This window comes from Halichoerus grypus, chromosome 6 (assembly GCF_964656455.1).
Source record: "Halichoerus grypus chromosome 6, mHalGry1.hap1.1, whole genome shotgun sequence".
Taxonomy (NCBI): Eukaryota; Metazoa; Chordata; class Mammalia; order Carnivora; family Phocidae; genus Halichoerus; species Halichoerus grypus.
Genome location: NC_135717.1, coordinates 168183010 through 168202187, shown reverse-complemented (window position 1 = coordinate 168202187; position 19178 = coordinate 168183010).

Genomic DNA, 19178 nt, shown 5'->3' with positions numbered 1-19178 from the left:
GCTTGGTGGTGAATCTCCAATGGGTGGTAAGAGCCTCTGGATCTTTGTGATGGGGACCCTCCCAGAAGGCAACATCTCAGTGGGGGCTGGGCAAGGGCCCTGGAACACTGGAGGCCCCCAAGCCTGCCACCAGGTTTGTGGGGACAATGTCCCCCAGGAGATCTGCAATGCTTAGTCCTGGTGACCCCAGCGAGCCCACGTAGCTACCTTCCCCACCCCGGCAATCCCTTTCAGTTACAAATTTTGGAAAATAGTATTTCCCTCTGAAATGTTAGCGAACAAGGAAGGGGAGAGAGAGGTTGGCCAGGAGAAGCAGCAGCCCATGAAATGGAAAACAGCCTAGACTGGGAGTCGGGGGACTTCAGCTCCACTCTGCCATCGCTTGGTCGGGGGGTGGGCGGGGGAGAAATGCAGGGAATATTGAGGGGGAAGGGTGATCAGACAGAGCTGGTGCAGGGAGCTGAGCCGGGCTGTGTCCCTGGGGGGCCTGCTACCTGGATGGGTGGGCTGGATCCGTTCTGTGGGCTTGGGTAGGGTGTATCTGGGAGTCCTCAGCTTTCCTAGGAAGAGGATCCGCACAGGCGGTCCTTCCTCTATTGCACTGGAGTATGGGGAAGAGAGTAGAGAATTCTAGAGAGGGTGATCTAGGAAAGCTTCGTAGTGGAGGGGACATTTGAGCAGGGCCTTGGAGGATAAATAGGAGTTTGAAAGACACACGATGTGGGGAAAAGGGACAGCAGGATGAAAGGGGTGGAGGTGGGACAGTGCAGTCTACATTCCGGGCAGTGGGAGAGGCCAGTATGCTATGTAAATGGAAAGGTGGCAGAAACAGGGCAGAATGGGATTTGAGGCTGGACAGGTAGGGAGGGGCCAAGACATAAAAGGCCTCAAATGTCTGGCTAAGTTGGGACTTGACCTCGTAGGTGCTGGGGAATTGCTGGAGGGTTCTGAGCAGCGTGGTCACGGTTAGAGCTAACTTAAGAGGCAGACTGCTCTGGTGGCCAGGTGGAACATGGTTTGTATGGGGTGAGACCGGAGGCAGCTGGCCCAGGGGAGGACACAGGGTGGACTGAGGACATCATTCTGCAGGAGAGGGCCGTATTCCCACTCAACTTCAAAGGAGATAAGAAGTTTAATAGCAGAGAGGCAGGAGGAGGGCAGGCAGGTTTGGGGGGGGGGGCGCGCAGCCCAGCTTGGGCAAAGGGTCTACCAGGCTCTGCTGTTCCTACCAGATGTTTCTATGACAATGGGAAGAGAGCAGGCCCAGGCACCAGGAGGTAGGCCCCTGTGCCGGCTCTGCCCTGGGGAGTCCCCTGAAGGAGCCGAGGACTGGGGGGTGGCTGGGCAACTCATCTGGCCTCTCTGGACCCCCTCATTATCCTTATCTGTCACATCGGATTTGAAGCCCCTCCTCTCTTGCCCTGCTGAGGCCTGTGGGGGTCTCTGAGGCTATATCGGGTGACTATTTTCAGAACCCCAGATCAGGACCCATGGACTAACAATGGGGAGGACTGTGAAATTAGTGCCGATTGTCCCAGAAAATATAAAGTGTCAAGTGACAGGGGCCAGAGATGTTTCAGAGAAGCAGTAAGTACTCAAATACCAGAGGGTGTGGGCTCTGGAGCCTGGCCAGGGGGGTTCTGACCCCCGGGTCCGAATTTCCTCAGAAGAGCTCCTGGCTCACAGGAGACGCTGTTATTTTTCCAGTCCGTGTGAGCTGGGCTTGTCACCTGGTCCCTTGGAGTCTCGGGTTTGGTTCAGCACCGAATGTGACGGTATTCTGTGCATTAGCGGAGGCTGGCACAGAGTGGGGGCTCCGAGAGCTTTTGTCAGATGAACGACTCTCCCTGAGCTGGGGGTGGGGGGCGAGGGGCAGCGGGAAACAAGAACCGGAGTCCTCAGCCAGGGGCTGAATCATGCTGCTCCCTCTGCCGCTTCCCCCCGCTCCTGCCAGCCTCACCAGCCGGCCCGGGCACAGGAGCCACATACTGCCACGTGTACGTGAGGAGGAGGGGACGACACGATCAGAACCAGATGTCAAGAACATTATGGGTGAGGCCCCGCGAGGGGAGAGCCAGAGAGGAAGGAGGGATTTCCAGGACAAGAGTCAAGAGTGCACGGCTAAGCCCTGTGCCTGGGAGCAGCTGGGCTGCAAACCAGGAGGAGGAAGGAAGGCTGGGGGGGGGGAGGGTAGTGCGCAGAACAGGGTCAGGCTGGGGTGTGAAGTCGGCCTGGAGGTGGTGGTGTGGGCGGGAGGAAGTAGTAACTGAGGTCTGGGGCACACGGAGGAAACAGGGGACCTGCTGCAGGGGGGAGCAGAGTGAGAGTGAGGGTGTGGGTGGACGTCCTTGTCTTTCATCTGGCTGACTGCTATTAACCCCGGGCGGGGGGGTGAGGATGAATTGATGCCCCAAGTTCAGATGTACACGATCTAGAACTTGCTTGATTTCTTCCCCACTAAACTTAATTTCTATGAGGCACTTCCATTCTGCTGAAGGTGAAGAAATGTGCTTTTGGCCACAGCTGGGGCTCCTCTCTCACCTCGTGTCTGAGGGGGGCTGCTCCTAAGCGCCCCATCCTGGCGGCGGGGAGAGGGCAGCTGGCCCCGCGTGTCCACATGACACCTGCTGAGTTTGTCAAAGTGCCACTGCTCTGGGCTCCTGGCTCTGTCCACATACCGGCCGAATCATGCTTTTTCCCGCAGAGCCTCCTGGGTCCTCACCCCTCTTGTGATGGACGGGTCCACTCTGCACAGGTGCTTACCTCACAAATTCTGTGTCCCTCAGGGGGCTGTCTGAGCTCGGCCCCCTCTGCCTGAATACACATGGGGCCATTTCTTCCCTGGGTTCTCAGCCGCGTCCCCAGGGTCCGGCCTGGGAGAGAGGGATGGCCCCTCGGAGTCTCAGACGCCCCACACCTGCTGGGGATCTTCTGTGCGCAGCTCCCAGGCTCAGCTGGGGAGGAGGGGCCAGGATCCACTTCAGCCAGGAACCCCAAGACTGATACATCTCTTGCTTCCCTTCTGCCTGCCTCCCCCCAGGGCTATGCTGGGTCCTGGGTTGGGGGGGGGCACTGCGTGTCTAGTCAGTGCATCCTCTTCCAAAGCTCTTGGCTGGGCACACAGGCTCTCTCCTTCCTGTTTTAAAACATAGAAAAAGAATCCTTTCCTCCTTCTACTTTTTGCTACATGTCCCTTCTGTATCTGTTAGGATGCTTTAGGGTGCGAGGAATGCTAATTGAACAGAAAGCATCAGAAAGGAAAAATAGGGACGCCTGGGTGGCTCAGTCAGTTAAGCGTTTGCCTTTGGCTCAGGTCATGGTCTCCAGGTCCTGGGATCGAGCCCCGCATTGGGCTCCCTGCTCAGCGGGAAGCCTGCTTCTCCCCCTCTCTCTCTCCCACTGCCCCTCCTCCCTGCTCGTTCTCTCTCACTCTCTCTAAAATAAATAAGTAAAATCTTTAAAAAAAAAAAAAAAGAAAGGAAAAATAACCTTACATCCCACAATAGGGCAGCTCCAGGGCTGGTTAACCCTGCAGCTCAGCAGCATCACTAAGGACCGGGGTTTGTCCCGTATTTCCGGCTTCCCTCGGGGCCACAGGATGGCAGGCACAAGATGGTGGCCGCGAGATGAGGGTCCCAGGTAGGTGTCACCCCAGGGTGGGTGAAGGAGGAATCAGTCTTTCCGTCCGCAGCCTCTCCCTACTTCTCATTGGCCAGAGCGGGTCACATGACCACACCCACCGACAGACAGACAGACAGACACACACACACACACCTGCCCAAGAACAAGATTGTGGGAAGCAAGATTTACATTTGAACCTTGAGGGTCTGGGCTGAACCCCCAAGCGGGATCGAGGTGGGGGAGCCATGTGGGGGAGAAGGGGTCAAAAGTATGGCTGGCTCATTTTCCCCAAAGCTCTCTGGCCACGTTACCAGATGTGGGCATCTGACTGAGCCAAGGTGTCTTGGTCCTAGGGAGCCTTCCCAGCCTTGGGGGGCCCCCTTGGCCCTGAGCGTCCCCTGGTTACAGCCTTGCCCATTGATTGGCCTCTGAGCTCGCGGGGCACCGCCGTCACCCCGGCCCGGAACCCTCCCCAGCCCTCCCAGGCATAGTCGAGCTTCCCTGGGTGCATGAGAGGCTGCTGGGGACACTGCCTGGGCCCAAATGGCACCCAGAAATGAGGGCGCTCACCGACCACTCTGTGCCTCAGTTTCCTCACCTAGAAAATGGGGATGTTGATAGCAGCATCAACCCCAGAGCGCTGTGGGAGGAGGGGATTTGGGACCTAGCCAGTGGGCGGCACCTGAAGGAGTCCAACCCAGGCCTTTCTGACAGGTGTCCAGGGCCTGAACTATTACTCGCAGAGGATGGCCGCAAGGGGCCATGCATCCTCAAGTTCTTTTGGTCAGTTTCGTGATAGGGCAGGACCCCCTGCGGGAGTCTTGGAGGAGCTCATGGCCTCGAACCTCGGCGGGCACAGCCAGTGGGGTGCTGGGGCCTGCTGGCACCTCCTGGCGAGGGCCAACTCTGCGTCTCTTCCCAGCTCTGAGGTCAGGGACATCGCGATGTTGGTTGGCGGTACTTTTGCCACCGAAACTGGCAAATGTTACAGTTTTAATTTTTACAAAACAAAGCCTTCATTAAAACTGCAGTTGCCTTGGGACACCTGGGTGGCTCATTTGTTTGGGAGTCAGACTCTTGGTTTCCGCTCAGGTCGTGATCTCAGGGTCCTGGGATCGAGCCCCGTGTTGGGCTCCGCGCTCAGCTCGGGGGAGGGTGGGGTCTGCATGGGATTCTCTCTCTCTCTCTCTCAAATAAATAAGCAAATAAAATCTTAAAAAAAACACAAAAAAACAACGGAGCTGCCTTGTGGTGAAAGATATTCCCCACGGCATTGACCTCCCTCACACCTACCCTTCAAATAAGGCTGGAGTCCCGGGTCCCTCACACGTGAAGGGTATGGGCACGCTTGAGTGGGGTGGGGCCGCAGGTGTTTGCTCCCCAGGCTCAGTGACCTCCTCTACATGGGACCCCTTACGACCGCACCAGCCCCTACGCCACCCCCCGTCCAAGCTGTCTATTTTACCCTGCCCCCTGGTGGCCAGGGTGTTTGATGGCTCCAAGGGAGTCCCCAGTCCCAGGAGGAGCAGCTTGAGTCCTGCTCCTGGGATCAGGGAAGCAGAGCCACAGCCAGAGCTGACAGAGCTGGGCACATTCAGGAAGGGCTCCAGTCAGGGAACCAAACCACGGCAGGTGCCAAAGTCCTGGGGCCCTGGTTTTTCCCTCCCTGAGCTTTGGTAGGGGCTCAAGCTCCCATCTTCAACACCGCTTTTTTTTTTTTCCAACTTTTTAAAACGAACAAAAATTGAATTATCTTGCTCACAACCCGAAAGACCTCAACTCTTGTACCCCAGGTCCCCAGAAATGGAAACCATTACCTGAGAGGGAGCATTGAAGGGACAATAGGTGATTGCAATTCTGCCACCATTAAGCATCTCCAGGAGGTTCTAGGGATCCAGAGGTCAGATGCCCTGGAGGGCTCCCAGTGCAGGGAAGGACCAGACCTTCAGGAAAACAAGGGAAATACATTCATTGGGGGCTATCAAAGAAATCTGTATAAGGTGCAAGCCTTGAATAAGAGTGGGTAGCTCAAAGGAGAGAGCAACCAACTCTGTTCATACATGTTTGGGTCTTGAAGGATGAGTAGAAGTTTGCTAAGAGGAAGGCAAAGAAGAAGGTTGCAGGTAGTGTTCCGTTCTGTACGATCCAACCCATAAATCCCATAAATACTTTCCGCGAGCAAGTCAAGCCACCTCGTCTTGTGTGGAACTTACAGGCTGGTACGGCAAGGGCTCTGGCTGGGCGTCATGGAGCACATTTCAGGGAGTCTAGCAATTGTGCACATTCAAAAGACAGTCCATACTTTTCATCCCTCCTCCAGTTCTGCCTGGCCTCCCCCCACACTTTGCTTTTTTCCAGATTTTCACATCACCTTCCCAGGAGGTCTATTCCAACCACCTTATTTAAAACGGCGCTCCTGGTGCCCCCCCCCCCCCCCCCGTCCCGCTCTTTCTTTTCTCATAGGGTTTGTCTTCTTCTAATTCCTGTGGCATTTACTTAGTCGTTTTCTTTATTGTTTGTGTCTCCCCCACCCCCACTGCTGGACGGTGAGTTCTCTAAGAGGAGGAATCTATTGTTTTGTTCACTGTTGTGTTCCAAGTCCCTAGAATTGAGCTTGGTACATAGCAGGCATTCAATAAATATTTGTTTACTGGAGGAATATGAGTTCTAGGACTTGGGGAGGTTAAGGGTAGCTGGGGAGAGGCCCTCCCTGTTTGCCCCAGCCAAACATGGCTCGGGTTTTTGTCTTCTGCCTGTGTCTTGTTTGAACTGGGCACACTCTATGTCTCTTATACTCGTTATGACCATTTTCTCTAAAGACAAAATTGCCTATGTAGACTGAATAATTCTTTTTTTCTGTCTTGTTAATTTATTTAGGTAAAGCCTTAAAAGGTTTAGAATGAAATGTCATGAGCTTCCTCTTATCACTCGATACTGGGATTGTCCTGAAATTTCAAGCCAGTGGTCCCTTAGTTACAACTATTTGTGTCTCGTCCTGCCCCCATACTGAGAGAAGGTGCTTTGAATTATGCAGATGGCAAGTCCCATAGTGCCGGGGCATGGGGCCACCAGCAGGAACTCAGGGAATCCCTGTTGAGTTAAAGAAAGTATGAACAGACACCTCCTCAATCTGATACCAAGACTTCCCCTTCACCCAGCCATGGGAACTTGAGGAGCCACAGTCGGGCCAGGAAGACAGACACCAAGCAAATCCTCCATCAAATGCCCAACCAATTACAAATGAGAGCAAGTGCTCGAGGGCCAAGGGCAAGAGCCTGGACAGAGCAGGCCGGCGTCTGCCATAGATGGGGTGGGGCTGGCCTGGGAAGGCCTCCCTCAGGGAGTGACCACTGGCTGGAGCCCAAGACAGGGAAGAGCTCTGAGCCTTCCAGGAGTGGACAGGCAACCAGGGGCGGGGCGGCAAGGATAAGAAGGAGCCAGAGGGGCTGCAGGCCCAGGTCTCTCAGGGCAAGGAGGTGAGATTTTATCGGGAGTGCAGCGGCAAACCTTCGGGGGGGTTTTAAGCAGGGAGGGACGCGACATTATCTGATTTTTGTCTTACAAGGCCACTGGCTGGGGCTGAGGGAATGGCAGTGGTACTTGGGAGGGAGAGAAGGAGGGTGAGGGAGGGAGAGGGAAGGCTGAGGATGCGAGTCTGGGCCGCAGAGGCAGGACTGTGAGTCCTTGGCCCTCAGGGGCAGTCAGGGCCAGAGGTGGGGGAGGATGCCATCACCAAGGCTAAGGGAAAGCGATGCAGGAGGAGTGGAGGGCTGCCTCAGGGACCCTAACAGTCAGGGCCTAGAGAGGGAGGTGAATCTGTTTCTGATTGGTCCTGAGTAAAGGAAGATGAAGAGCCCCTTGGGTTAAGTTCCCTGCTCTGCCTGGGGATTGAGTGAGATGAAGGGATCTGGGAGGCTGCAGGCCAGGGTTCAAGCTTCACTCTGCTGTGTGACCTAAGATTGACAGCTGCCCTCTCTGAACTCAGACTCATCATCAGTACAGGGAGGGGATGGACCCAAGAGTCTCCAGATCCGTTGTTGGTCATTGATCTCGGCTTTCTCCTTCCTTGGGCACCCCTCATGCTTTCCTCCTGGAATCCAGGGGCCCTGCCTGCTTCCCCATCCCGTCTTGTGTGGGGGGAGGGGGTCCCTGGAACTCCAAGGGAAGGAAGCAGGGACTGATGTGGGCCACTCCTGGCATTTACCTTCTCTTCCTCCCGCCGCACTAACCCTGTGTAGAGGCTGGAGAGAAGCAAGCATCGCCCTCTGGTGGCAACTTCTGGGATCACAGTCCCTGTGCCCTACTGCGTTTTAACTCAAATGTTCTTAAAGCAATCACTGAGTACCTTTTGTGTGCAATGTTCTGAGCCAGGCATGAAGGAATGGCAGTGAGGTTAAAGAGGGAAGGAATTCTCTATGTGGTGCTCTAAAATGGAGCCAACTTGTGCTACATGTGAGCTTCTTAGCCCTCCTGAGTCCTGGGTGTCCTCATCCTGGGAATCATGGTAGAGGGAGTGCTATGGTTGCACCAGGGACTAAACAGCATCATGCATGGACAGTGTGCAGGCTCGATCCCGGCCCAGGCTGCACTTACAACACAGGTGGGCTCAGTGCCTTCAAAGGAGGCGCCGTCCAGGGGGCGCACTGCTGGGTGTGGACACACCAGCCTTGGGGATTCTCCAGGCAAGGTGGAGCTCAGGTGCGGAGGGTCCCCTTCCTAGTTCCGGCCCTGCAGTGCTCCAGGTAGGGAGACGGGCTGTGCGGGTCCCCTGCAGATATACCGTGGAGTGACAGTGGCATTTCCAAGGAGCCAGGACTTCAAGAGCATAAGGCTGGGCCGGGGTGGGGGGCTGTCCAGTGCAGGGGAGACCTTGGGCCTGTGAGGCATCTCTCGCTCCCCAGTTAGCAGCTGGGCTGGCTGGCTCTGCCTGGCTCAGGTTTGCTTGAAGGAGGCCGGCCAGTGCACAGATGTGCTGGCTGGAACCGCCCCCCCCCCCCCCGCCGTCCCCGTGCACACCAGAGCTGGACTAGGCTTGCTCCTCTGGGAAGGAGCGATCTCTTCATCACAGGGGGAATTCAAGGGAGCCTGGGCACTCCCGGTGAGATGCTGTGTGTGGGGAGGGGAGTTGGGCCCCGGATGAGACTTGGACTTGGGGATATGTGTAAAGCTCCATGTGTCGGCTTTGGCCGCACAGGCCTCTTTACATTGTGTCCATCCCCACCTCTGCCCCGTTGCTCAGGCTTGGTCCCTGACCCTTGCTCTGTGCTAGCCGTTTTTCCTCCTTCAGGGCCTGGCTCAAAGCTGCCTCCTCCATGAGGCTTGCCCTGAAGAAGCGGTTGCCCAGGGAGTGTCCGAACACCTCCTGCAAACTCTGGTTACCGTTACTGCATTCACACATGTGCCCGCTTCCCGGCTCCCTAACGAGGCCCTGGGCTCCTTGAGGCCAGGCTGCCTGAGCCCCTTTGGTCGCCGCCGTAAGTCCCAGCCCAGAGCTGGGCTGACACAGGTGCTGGACGAAGGCTCCATGCTGACTGCCCGGGGTTCTTACCTTGTATGCGTGGGGAAAGCCCGGTTCCGGCTCTCCCTAGAGAGCTCGGGGTCAGGGAAATGGTGGCAGGGCCAGACTGCGTGCTGGAGAGCCAGAGTAGCCCAGACAGGATGGGCACAGAACCATCGGCAGAGCCTTGAGTTTCCAGGACTCTCTCCCGCCAAAGGCAGTGGCAGCCTAGCGGTTAGGAGCATGTCCTTGGAGCCCGACAGCCCGAGTTCAAGTCCCGGCTCTGGCACTTACCACCCTTGTGGCCTTGGGCAAGGTACTTAAGCTTCTGTGCCTTGGTTTTCCCTTCCATGAAATAGGATCTCTAAGAGTACCTACCTGAAAGAGTTGTTGTCAGGATTGAGTGATTAACAGCATGCCTCTCAAACTTCCAGGTGTACGCAAATCGCCTGGGGAATCTAACTAAAAAGCAGATTCTGACTCAGCAGGTCTGGGGTGGGGCCTGGGACCCTGCATTTCCAACAAGCCCCTGGGGGTGCCAAACCACACGTGGTGTATTCAGGAATTAATGTCTAAAGTGCTAAGAACAGGGCTTGGCCCATAGTAAGGGCTGGGAGAAGTGCTGCAGGTGCAGTTACCTGGCCCCACTCGGGGAAGCATATGGCTTCTAGAAGGTTCTGCCCTCTCCATCCTGGATGCTGCTCTGTTCTCTGGGACCTTAGTGATGCTGTAGCTTCTGAAATCTTTGAGTGGGCTCTTCTGAACTTCCTCAGGGGTCTGTGCTCTGGGCCCTGAGGAGGGACAGATGTTGGGGGGGGAGGGGGAGCAGGCAGAGGATGATCTGAGAGGAGACTAGAGAAGAGAAACAGGAAAAGGGGCCGGTGGCGAGCAGCGGCTCTCTTGGCCCCCTCACCGGAGTGTCCGGGCTTTCTCTGGTGTCAGCTTCACAGCCTAAACCACACACCTCGCAGCTTCCCCCGCCCTGTTGCACCACTCTGCCACCTCCACTCCTTCTAGCCCTGCTTCCGGCGGGAAAGGCACAGGGGACCTCAGCCAGGTTGCCAGCAGCACTTCTGGGCTGGAACCGCAGGCCTGAAGCCATCGGCCACATCCTCCTGATGGCAGGGCCCCAGGGCTCCTTCCTCACCCTGACCCCAACCCCCTCCTCGCCCTGTTGGCCTCTGACCACCAGGCCTACTTTGATCCCTGAGCCCTGGCTCGGGGAGGGGTGAAGCTGGGGTTCCCAGGTACTTCTGGATTGGTGGAGGAGGCTGGGGGTGGGCGACTGCAGGGGCTGGGGGCAGAGGGTGTAGAGGGAGCGTCCCGTGGGGAGGCCGGATGGCCAAGTGTCGGACAGGAGCCTCCTCTCCCAGCACAACCTTGTTCATGGTCTCTGTCTTCCATCTCCCAGCCAGTGTCGGGGGTTCCCTCTCGACGACCCGTGAATAGTGTTCGGGGAACACAAACCATTCATCAATTAGGAGTGAGTCAGGGCCCCCCGGCTGGTGCAGCTAGCTGCCTCAGGGCCAGGCCCCGAGGAACTGAGCTAGTCACAGCCCTCCCCAGGTCTCACCCTGAGAAAGAGCGGTGCGGCCTGGGGCCCTTTACCCTCTGCTGCTTTCAGGTTGGCTCATGAGCCCCTGGAGGCCCATGAGATCAAGGTCACTGGTTCAAGCCTCACATGGGGGATGGAGGTGAGCTTTCCTCCTTTCCACTCAGGCAGCCCTGACCCTGCCTGGTTCTCTCCTAGATGGCGGGGCGGCGGGGCGGGGGGGTCCCTCTGGTCGGGCATGCAAAGCGCCTTTGAGCCTGCAGCCGCTCCTGAGAGCTGCAGAGAGCCCCCACTTCCCCTGAGGGAAGCAAGGTGCCCAGGTCAGAGTCCTCCAGTTAGAGGATGCCTTTCCTGGAAGAGCTTTCAGGATCATTGGACCCCATCCCATCCCTGTGGGGCTGGCCCTTGTGGCTCTTGCTGGCTCAGCGTCCGTCTGGCCCCCCGTTCCTGGGAGCAGCACCTCATTTCTCTTTGGAAATCTACCTTCCTACATTAGATGAGGTTCTGGTCAAGCTGTCAATCAAAGTACCCCATCCTCTCCAGCCATGGGGTGGGTGTTTGACCCCATTTAGCCAACAAGACTCCTGTAATTCTAGCGGAAGGAACCTGGGAAAAAGCTGGAGGTTGGTACCGTGAAGGGGTCTTCGAAGCTCCGCTCTTATAGCTGCTCTGGAGTCTGCTCCCCCCGAGGTCTGGGTCTTCTGCTGTTTCCAGAACCTGTAAACTGCTCTAGATTCTTCTGGCTAGTTCTGTTTGGCTCAAGTCAGCCACAGCTTGTTCCCGTGGCCTGTAGCCCTAGAACAGTGATTACCGCAAGGAGGGACATGTGACTCGTGAGTTGGTGGCACTTGCGGGGACTCGAACCCAGGTGTCTAGATTTCCAGCCAGTGCTCATGTCCCCTGGGAGGAGCCTCTGGCCCAGGGGAATGGCAGGACCCAAATGAAGTGGAACCGAAGAGGAGAAATGAATATTCTTGTCTGTGGAGTTGGGCGGGGGAGGTTGGTGGCTTGACCACTGAGCAAAGTGTGAGGAGGCGCATGGAAACCAGACAGGTGGGCTCCCTGCGGGGAGGGGTGAGCTGGCAAGGCTCCCCTTGTCACAGACACATACCCTGGCCCTGCCCAGCACCCGTGGCAGGTGGTAGGAACTCTGCTCTGGGCTGGGGATGAGGGGTGCAGGGCCTCCTGGGGAACAAGCATTTGGTAAACAGAGCATGTGCTGACCTGGTTCAGACAAGCCGAGGTGGGTTTGTGACTCCGTGTGGTGGGAGGACCCACAACGGGGCCATGTCTAACTCACTGTGAAAGCGAAACCAGCCACCCACCAAATACCGGGGCCCCTGCTAGTTCTGAAAGCTCCGCAGCCTGTCTCTTTATTAACCAGCACCCAAAGTGGAAACCAGTCAGTGGGACAGATTCAAGGTCAGCCAACCAATGGGGGTGTGCATGGGCCTCACTAGAACTTGAAAGTCAGGCGTTCAACCATGGAGCCAGCCAGGAAGACATGCCGCTGTAAAGCCCCTTTGTAGGGTCACCTACCCCTAGACTTCACTAGGCAGCAGGAGGTTTTTGTCTTAGGCCCTCCTGAGCTGTCCCTTGAGACCCAGGGCTTACACCTGGCTGCAGGGCCTGGGTCATACCTTGGATCCCCAGTCAACGCCGCAGGAGAGAGAACTGTGGGGCAGGCATACTTCTCTTGTCCTCTCACCCGATTCTCACCTTGCTGTCCCCCAAGCTGGTCAGCCATTGCCAAAGGGGTTGGTGGGGGTCGGGTGGCAATTAAAGACAACTTCAAACCTTAAATTGGTGTGCTAAGCGAATGTCCCTCCACACGTGGCAGAAGCACCTGTTGCAAGCCACAGAACCTGGCCTAACCCTGTTTCATTAGAAAAGGGATTTATTTAGGATATTCTGAAGCTCGGGAATCTCTGGCAGGACCGGCAAATCAGGCTTGGAGGGGTGTCGCATGTGGGATAGGCCCTGTGGATCCCCCCCTCTCCGGGCTCCTGGAGTCCTCGGCCTCCTTACTGGCCTCGCAGGCTCTGGGCTCCCAAACTGAGGTCTCCAGCGGAGAATTCCCATTGGAGGAGCCTGGTCACCTGCTCACCCCCTGCTGCAAAGGAGGCTGGGAAAGTAATGCTTTGGCTGGTTGCTTGGGACACAGGGCTCCTGGAGAAGCAAACACCTCCAACACAGGAAAGGTTTGCAGAGCTGCTCTGTGACCACGATGGAAGATAAATATCCGGCCAGCACCCGAGATGAAACGCCCCTGACAGAGGGTCCTGCATCAGCCCTGGGCCCCAGCCTCCCCGCCCGCAAATGCCCCTTCCTGTGTTGTTTTCTGAGGCTGACCTGGGCGGGGTGGGGGGGCGGAATATGTGCTGTGTATTTGTGAGCATTGATGGCCAATATGTGAAATGGGATGATTTCACATGTTTTTAAACCCCAATGTTGAGCATCTCTTGAAAAGGGGCGTTTTCGGGCAGGATGGAGCCAACATGCCCACCTGCCTTCTTCGGCGTGGACGGACGGAGTCTGGGGATGCTGCCCTGGTCTCCCCGCCGGCCTCAGGCCTGCGCTCCCGCCTGGCCCCCTTGGGCATGTCAGCTGTGGACTCCTGCCCAAACCCACCGTGAGGGAGACGCCCCCCTCGCGTGACCGTCCTCGAGGTTGGAAGGCCAAGATGGTGGGGTGTGTTTCAGTCAATTGCTGATCGTCCAGAGCCACCATGTGGGCCATGATGTCCTCGCAGTGGGATTGGGGGGCCCCTGGAGTGTGCCTACCAAGCCCGTATACCTAGAAATGCTGCCCGGGGGTCCTGTTTTCAATTTGATGGTGCACTTGTGTGAGTACGCAGGTGGGGAAGGGTCAGGGTTAGGGCGCCCTGGGAAGAGCAAGGGAGATTGCAGCACCACCATGGCCCACAGGGATCCTCACCCATGAATCCTCGTCACTGGCCCAGAACCTCCAGAGACTTTGCGCCTGCCCAGAACGTCCCTTCCTCAAGCTCAGTTCGGCCCCTTCTTCCCAGAAGGAGACCTGCAGGTTTTCTGTATCCTCCCTGTGTCCTGTTTCGGGATCTGCAGACGTAGAGTTGCCCCTTTTCTCTCAGTGCCGCCTCATTGGGATTCTTGGGGTGGCAATGGGACTGACATGCCAGGATCCAAGGGTCAGGGGCCAGGGGAAGGTTTTACAGTCTCTCCATGTGAGGCAGGGCCGGGGCTGGCCCACCTGGCACCTGCCCACTGCCGGAAGCTGCCATCCTTACTTTCCGGGGGTCCCCCATTGTCTGGGGGCCCTGGGTTCCTGTCGCTGGAGCCCGCCTTGACTGGGGGCATCATTCCAGAGCTGGGGCCAATTTCGGACCCCACCTGACTGCTTTCCTCCAAGCAGACACCGTAGGCAGTGGGGACAGCCAGGCACAGCCTCCATAGAGAGGGGCCTTTACGTTTTTTTTCCGATTCCTTAATAAAAACACCGAGAAAAAAAAGCAAGCAAGCAAGCAAGCGTAACTTCTAGATTGAGAGGAACTTCTCACGGACACATTGCAAACATCACACATTCTCTTTCCTCCGTGCAACACCTAGATTGTCTTCTGAGAAAGATCACGATCTTGGTGAAACCTGCTGAAGAAAAAGCGAAAGGATTCTTTTCTACCTGTTTCCCATGGGAAAGGGGGAGACCATTGCAGGTGCTGATAGAGGGTCTCGCGCTCTTCTAAATGTCCCCAGTACGGGACTGTGGCCTGGCAGTCGAGAGACCAGGGTTAGGAGTCGGGATGACTGTGGACAGAATGCTTCTCTCCCCGTGCTCCTTCTGCACAGGGAGGTGGTCCCACAGGCCTGGAGACTCGAGGACATTTTCAGGTTCCTCGGGAAGGGTGAGAAATGATCAGGGGGTCGTAGGAGGACTGGTATTTGGGGAGCCCTCAGAGGAGCTTTGTCTCCCACAAAGGGCCCCCTACTTTTTATTTTGTATTTGGTTCTAAATTTTATTTATTTTCTTAAGTAGGTATCATGTTCCCAGGAAACAAAGTTCATATTGCACCAAAGATTATTTTTTTTTAAAGATTTTATTTATTTATTTGACAGAAAGAGACACAGCGAGAGAGGGAACCCAAGCAGGGGGAGTGGGAGAGGGAGAAGCAGGCCTCCTGCCGAGCAGGGAGCCCGATGTGGGGCTCGATCCCAGGACCCCGGGACCATGACCTGAGCCGAAGGCAGACGCTTAACGACTGAGCCACCAAAGATTATTGAGGAAAGTCCCTCCCTTTCCTCGCCCTCTCTGGTCTCCCAGCTCCCCTCCCTGAAGGAAACTACTGCTACCAGTCTCTAGAAACTCCTTCCAGAACAACTTAGTGCACGTACACGCTAGTTCGCAGACATGCTCACACACATACGTTCGCACACACACACACACACTTAGCCTGACACATGCACGCACACACAACATCTTCACACATACACACACTCACAGACCCACACCCGCCCCCACACAGGTGCACCTTCACACCCAGCACACACTCACGACACGTGTGCTCACACCTACTCACCATCACACCCTCGCACGCACCCTTACAAATGTACGCACGCACGTCCGTGCCACACGCTCACACAGACAGGCTAGCCCTCATGTACATCCACACCGCCACACGCTTGCACACCCTTTCTCACATTCACACACTCACACACTCACTCACGTTTGCCCCTTCTACGCAGGTCATGGCCAACACACACTATGTTCTGAACTTGGCTTTGGGTCCCTCCACCATGCACCTTGGGGACTGTTCCGGGTCAGGAACAGAGAGCTGTCTTCGGCTCCATTGCATTCCGCCGTGCGGAGAGTCCTTAATTTACCCACCAGTCGTCCTCTGCTGATGCACATTCTGGCTGCTTCCAGGCTTGGCGCACACATTTCCTACGTGCGCACGCCTCTCTCTGCAGGATGAGCTTGCGACATGGCCACGACTGGGTCATGGGCCGGAGCTGTTGATGGAGGTCGTCAAAACCTACCCCCCAGAGGGGTTGTGCCCCTTGGAGCACCCACCAATGAAGTGACCCACCCTTTAAAACCATGCTGATGGCAAATGTCAAATACATTACTCCCTGTGTCCTTTTTAATTTGTATCTTCTGGAATCGTCATTGTATCAGATTCGGGAACTTTGAGTCTTTCTTTTCCTTCCTGCCCTGCATCTTGACACATGCTGTATGCCAGGTGATTTCTAGACTCTGGAACTGTCTGCACGAGTCACACAGAGTTCCTGCTGCCCGCCGTGACGCAAGACGCAGTTGCCCATGTGTGCGAGGAAGCCGCCCTGGCTGGGTGGGCTGAGTTAGTGGGGGACGAGCAGGGTGCGAATGGAGTGACCGATGTTCTCCCAGCTTTGGCACCAAACGTCCCATGTCCTGAAACCCTTTCGGGCCCAGGCAGAGCAGGACAGCTAGCTCCCCTCAAGCAGTCCTGGCAAGGAAGCGGGGAGACAGGCTTGCTTTTTGTTTAAAGATTTTATCTATTTATTTGAGAGAGAGAGAGAGAGCACGTAAGCAGTGGGGAGCGGCAGTGGGAGAGGGAGAAGCAGGCTTCCCGCCGAGCAGGGAGCCCCACGCGGGACTAGATCCCAGGACGCCGGGATCAGGACCTGAGCCGAAGGCAGACACTTAATGACTGGGCCATCCAGGCGCCGCAGGAATGACTTTCTATGTGAAATGCACAGTGTGCCTGAGACGTGAGCTGCTTGGGGTACTGAAGCTGGAGGCGCTGGTGAGCCGGCCGCTCACAGGGGGGCACGAAGAGCACGGATATCAGATCTGGAGCCTGGGAGGCCGGCGAAGTGATGGTGGCAAAGCAGGCTTGGGGAGGGAGGGGGCTTCCACATGGGGGGTGAGGAGGAGGAAGCCAGAAGACCCCATATGTGCTTGCCCCAGGGCGCCTGCGAAAGTGGGGATCCCCCGTCAGGAGCCGGGAGCTGCTGGGGCTGTGCCCTGAAAGCTGAGGGTGCAGGAAGGCTGGTGGGCAGTGGGCATGGTGAGACCCAGTGCGGAGCATCGGTGGAGGTGTGGAGGGCACGGAGAGGCAGTTCTAGGGGCCAGCGTTTGATGCACCTGGCCGTTTGGGGGCTGGGAGGGGAGGAGGCTAGGTCTGACCCCCAGAAGTCCTGAGATAAAGGTCTGGGCAGGCCTCAGTGGGCTCTGTCAGGCCCCTGCCATTAGAGAAGCTTCTGGATTCCTCTTCAGGATCCCTCAGAGACTCGGATATCCTCTCTCAGACACACCCCGGCTAGAATCCTGGCTCCGCCACGTTCTGTCAGGTGACCCCCGAGCCTCAGTTTCCTTGCCTGAGGATGGGAAGGAAGGGGCTAGCTCGGTAGAGAGCAGGAGAGCTCTGTGTACAGCCCCAAGGCGCGGGGAGTTGCCAGACAACAGCCATGCCTGAGCCCAAGGAGAAGGCCAGACATGGTGGCCGGGCTGCTCCTATGGGGCTCTGAGGCCAAGACGAAGAGTCCGGATTTGATTCTGAAAGCGCTGGGAACTACTGGAGAGTTTAAAGGGGTGCTGCAGTGAAATGACCTGATTTGGCTTTGGGAAAGATTGTTCTGGCTGCTGAGTGGAGAACAGACTGGGGGGGTCAGGAGTGGAAATGGGGGGCCAGGAAGGGGGGCTTCTGTGGACCTGGCTCAGGGGCAGGTGATGGCTGCTGGGACTGGCGTGGGTGCTGAAGAGAGCATCCTGCTGCCAGCCTGCTCTGCACACGCCCGGGGGCCCAAGCCCGGACTGCCCGCTCAGCCCTCACCTGACTTTACCACCCAGCTCGGCACCTGCGGCACTTGTGTGTGTCGGTCGGGGTGAAGCCCACCGACTGCTGAAGCCAAACCTCCGAAACCTCCCGGGCCCTTTCCTTCTCGCTCCTGTTACAGTTCAGTGTGGTTTGTCTGGGGAGTGGGGAGTGGGGCCTTCAGGTGCCTGCTAGGGCCTCACATCCTCTAGTGGATTCTTGCAGGGGAGGGGGAGGAAGAGGGGGAGAGGGAGGGGGAGAGGGAGAGGGGGAGACAGAGAGGGAGGGGGAGGAGGAGGGGGGAAGGAGACAGACCCACGCAGAGGAGGAACAAGGTGAGGGTTTTAGGCCCGGAAGTAGGACAAAATCCCTTCCACCACACCCCACTGGCCCCTCAGTCCCATGGCTCCACCGGACTACGAGGGAGGCTGACCTATGGAGTCCAGCAGATGCCCAGGAGGACGGGACACAAAGGGCGAGAGGGACCTGTTCCCACCTTCTCTCTCTACCACGATGTGCCCCCTCCCGCGTGCTCCTACAGCCGTTAGATTTTAGGTGGAGGATGAGGACCGGCCCCCCATCGCCACCTCTGCCTCTCCACCTCAGGGGTCCTGGCCTGAGCCCCTAAGCAAAAGCTCAACCCTCTGGGCCTGGGTGGGGGAGCTTAGGCTCCCCCACCTTGCTGTTGGGACATCTTGGACGCTCGATAAATGTTTGCTGAATGAATGAAAGAAGGGACTAAGCAAAGAAGAGCGGTGGAGGGGCACGGTTTCGGGCCGGCCAAGCAGGGCAGGCTAATGCCATCCCCATGGGCGAAGCTGCTGGCAGTGACTACTTACGGCAAGCTGGGCCCGTGATTTCTGGCTTCGCCCGGGGATGTGTTTTTTCTTTATGTGTTTCTAAAAGTTTCAACTGAATGCATTGATTTGGGGGCAGGAAATATGTTCGCGGGGTACACATGAGTCTACAGTGAAAAACATCCTTCCTACCTCCCCCTTCCTGACCTGGCTTTCCTTCCTGGGAGAAATAACACTCCCGGTTTCTTGAGAAGCTTCCGGAAATATTCTAGGCTTAATAAATCTTGGCTATTCTTCTCATCTTTGTGGTGGCTGTGTTGATTAGCTACTCCTGCAACCAGAAAGCCTTGCTCTGGGAGAGAGGAGAGGTGGAGGAGCTTACTCTGTGCGGTGGACGGTCGGAACCAGCATGCCTCCTTCTGCCCGGTGGACACCGACGCCCGGGAAGGGAGGCTCACTCTGCGGACAGGCTCTAAAGAAGGTCTCGCTCTTCTCAGGGACGCTGGCATCTTGCTTCTGCTTCTCCTCAGAAGGGAGCCCGCTGACTCTCTCCTCAGGGCTGTCAGTGCTGCTCTTCCTTCCATGCAGATCGGAGGTTCTGTGGAACTGCTTATCAGAAACCCCCTCTGAGGCAGAGTCATCAAAATCAGGAGAAAGAGAATGCAGAGCTGCTGCTTCTGGGTGCTGGATGGAACTTCACGGGCCCCTGGGCCTGGGACACTGCGCATGACTAGGTGTGCGCCTTTCTAAAGAGGGGCCCCCAATTTCTCATCATTTGAGAAAAAAGTCCTGAGCGTGGGGTGGCGTGGGAAGGCTTAGGAACCATGGCTTGAAAGGAAAAGGAAGGTTCTAGAATGTTCAATAAAAGGCCATCAAACTGTCTGCAGAGCCCTGGAACATGGTCCCCTCCAAATGCTAAACTAAGTAAGGGGCTCCCTG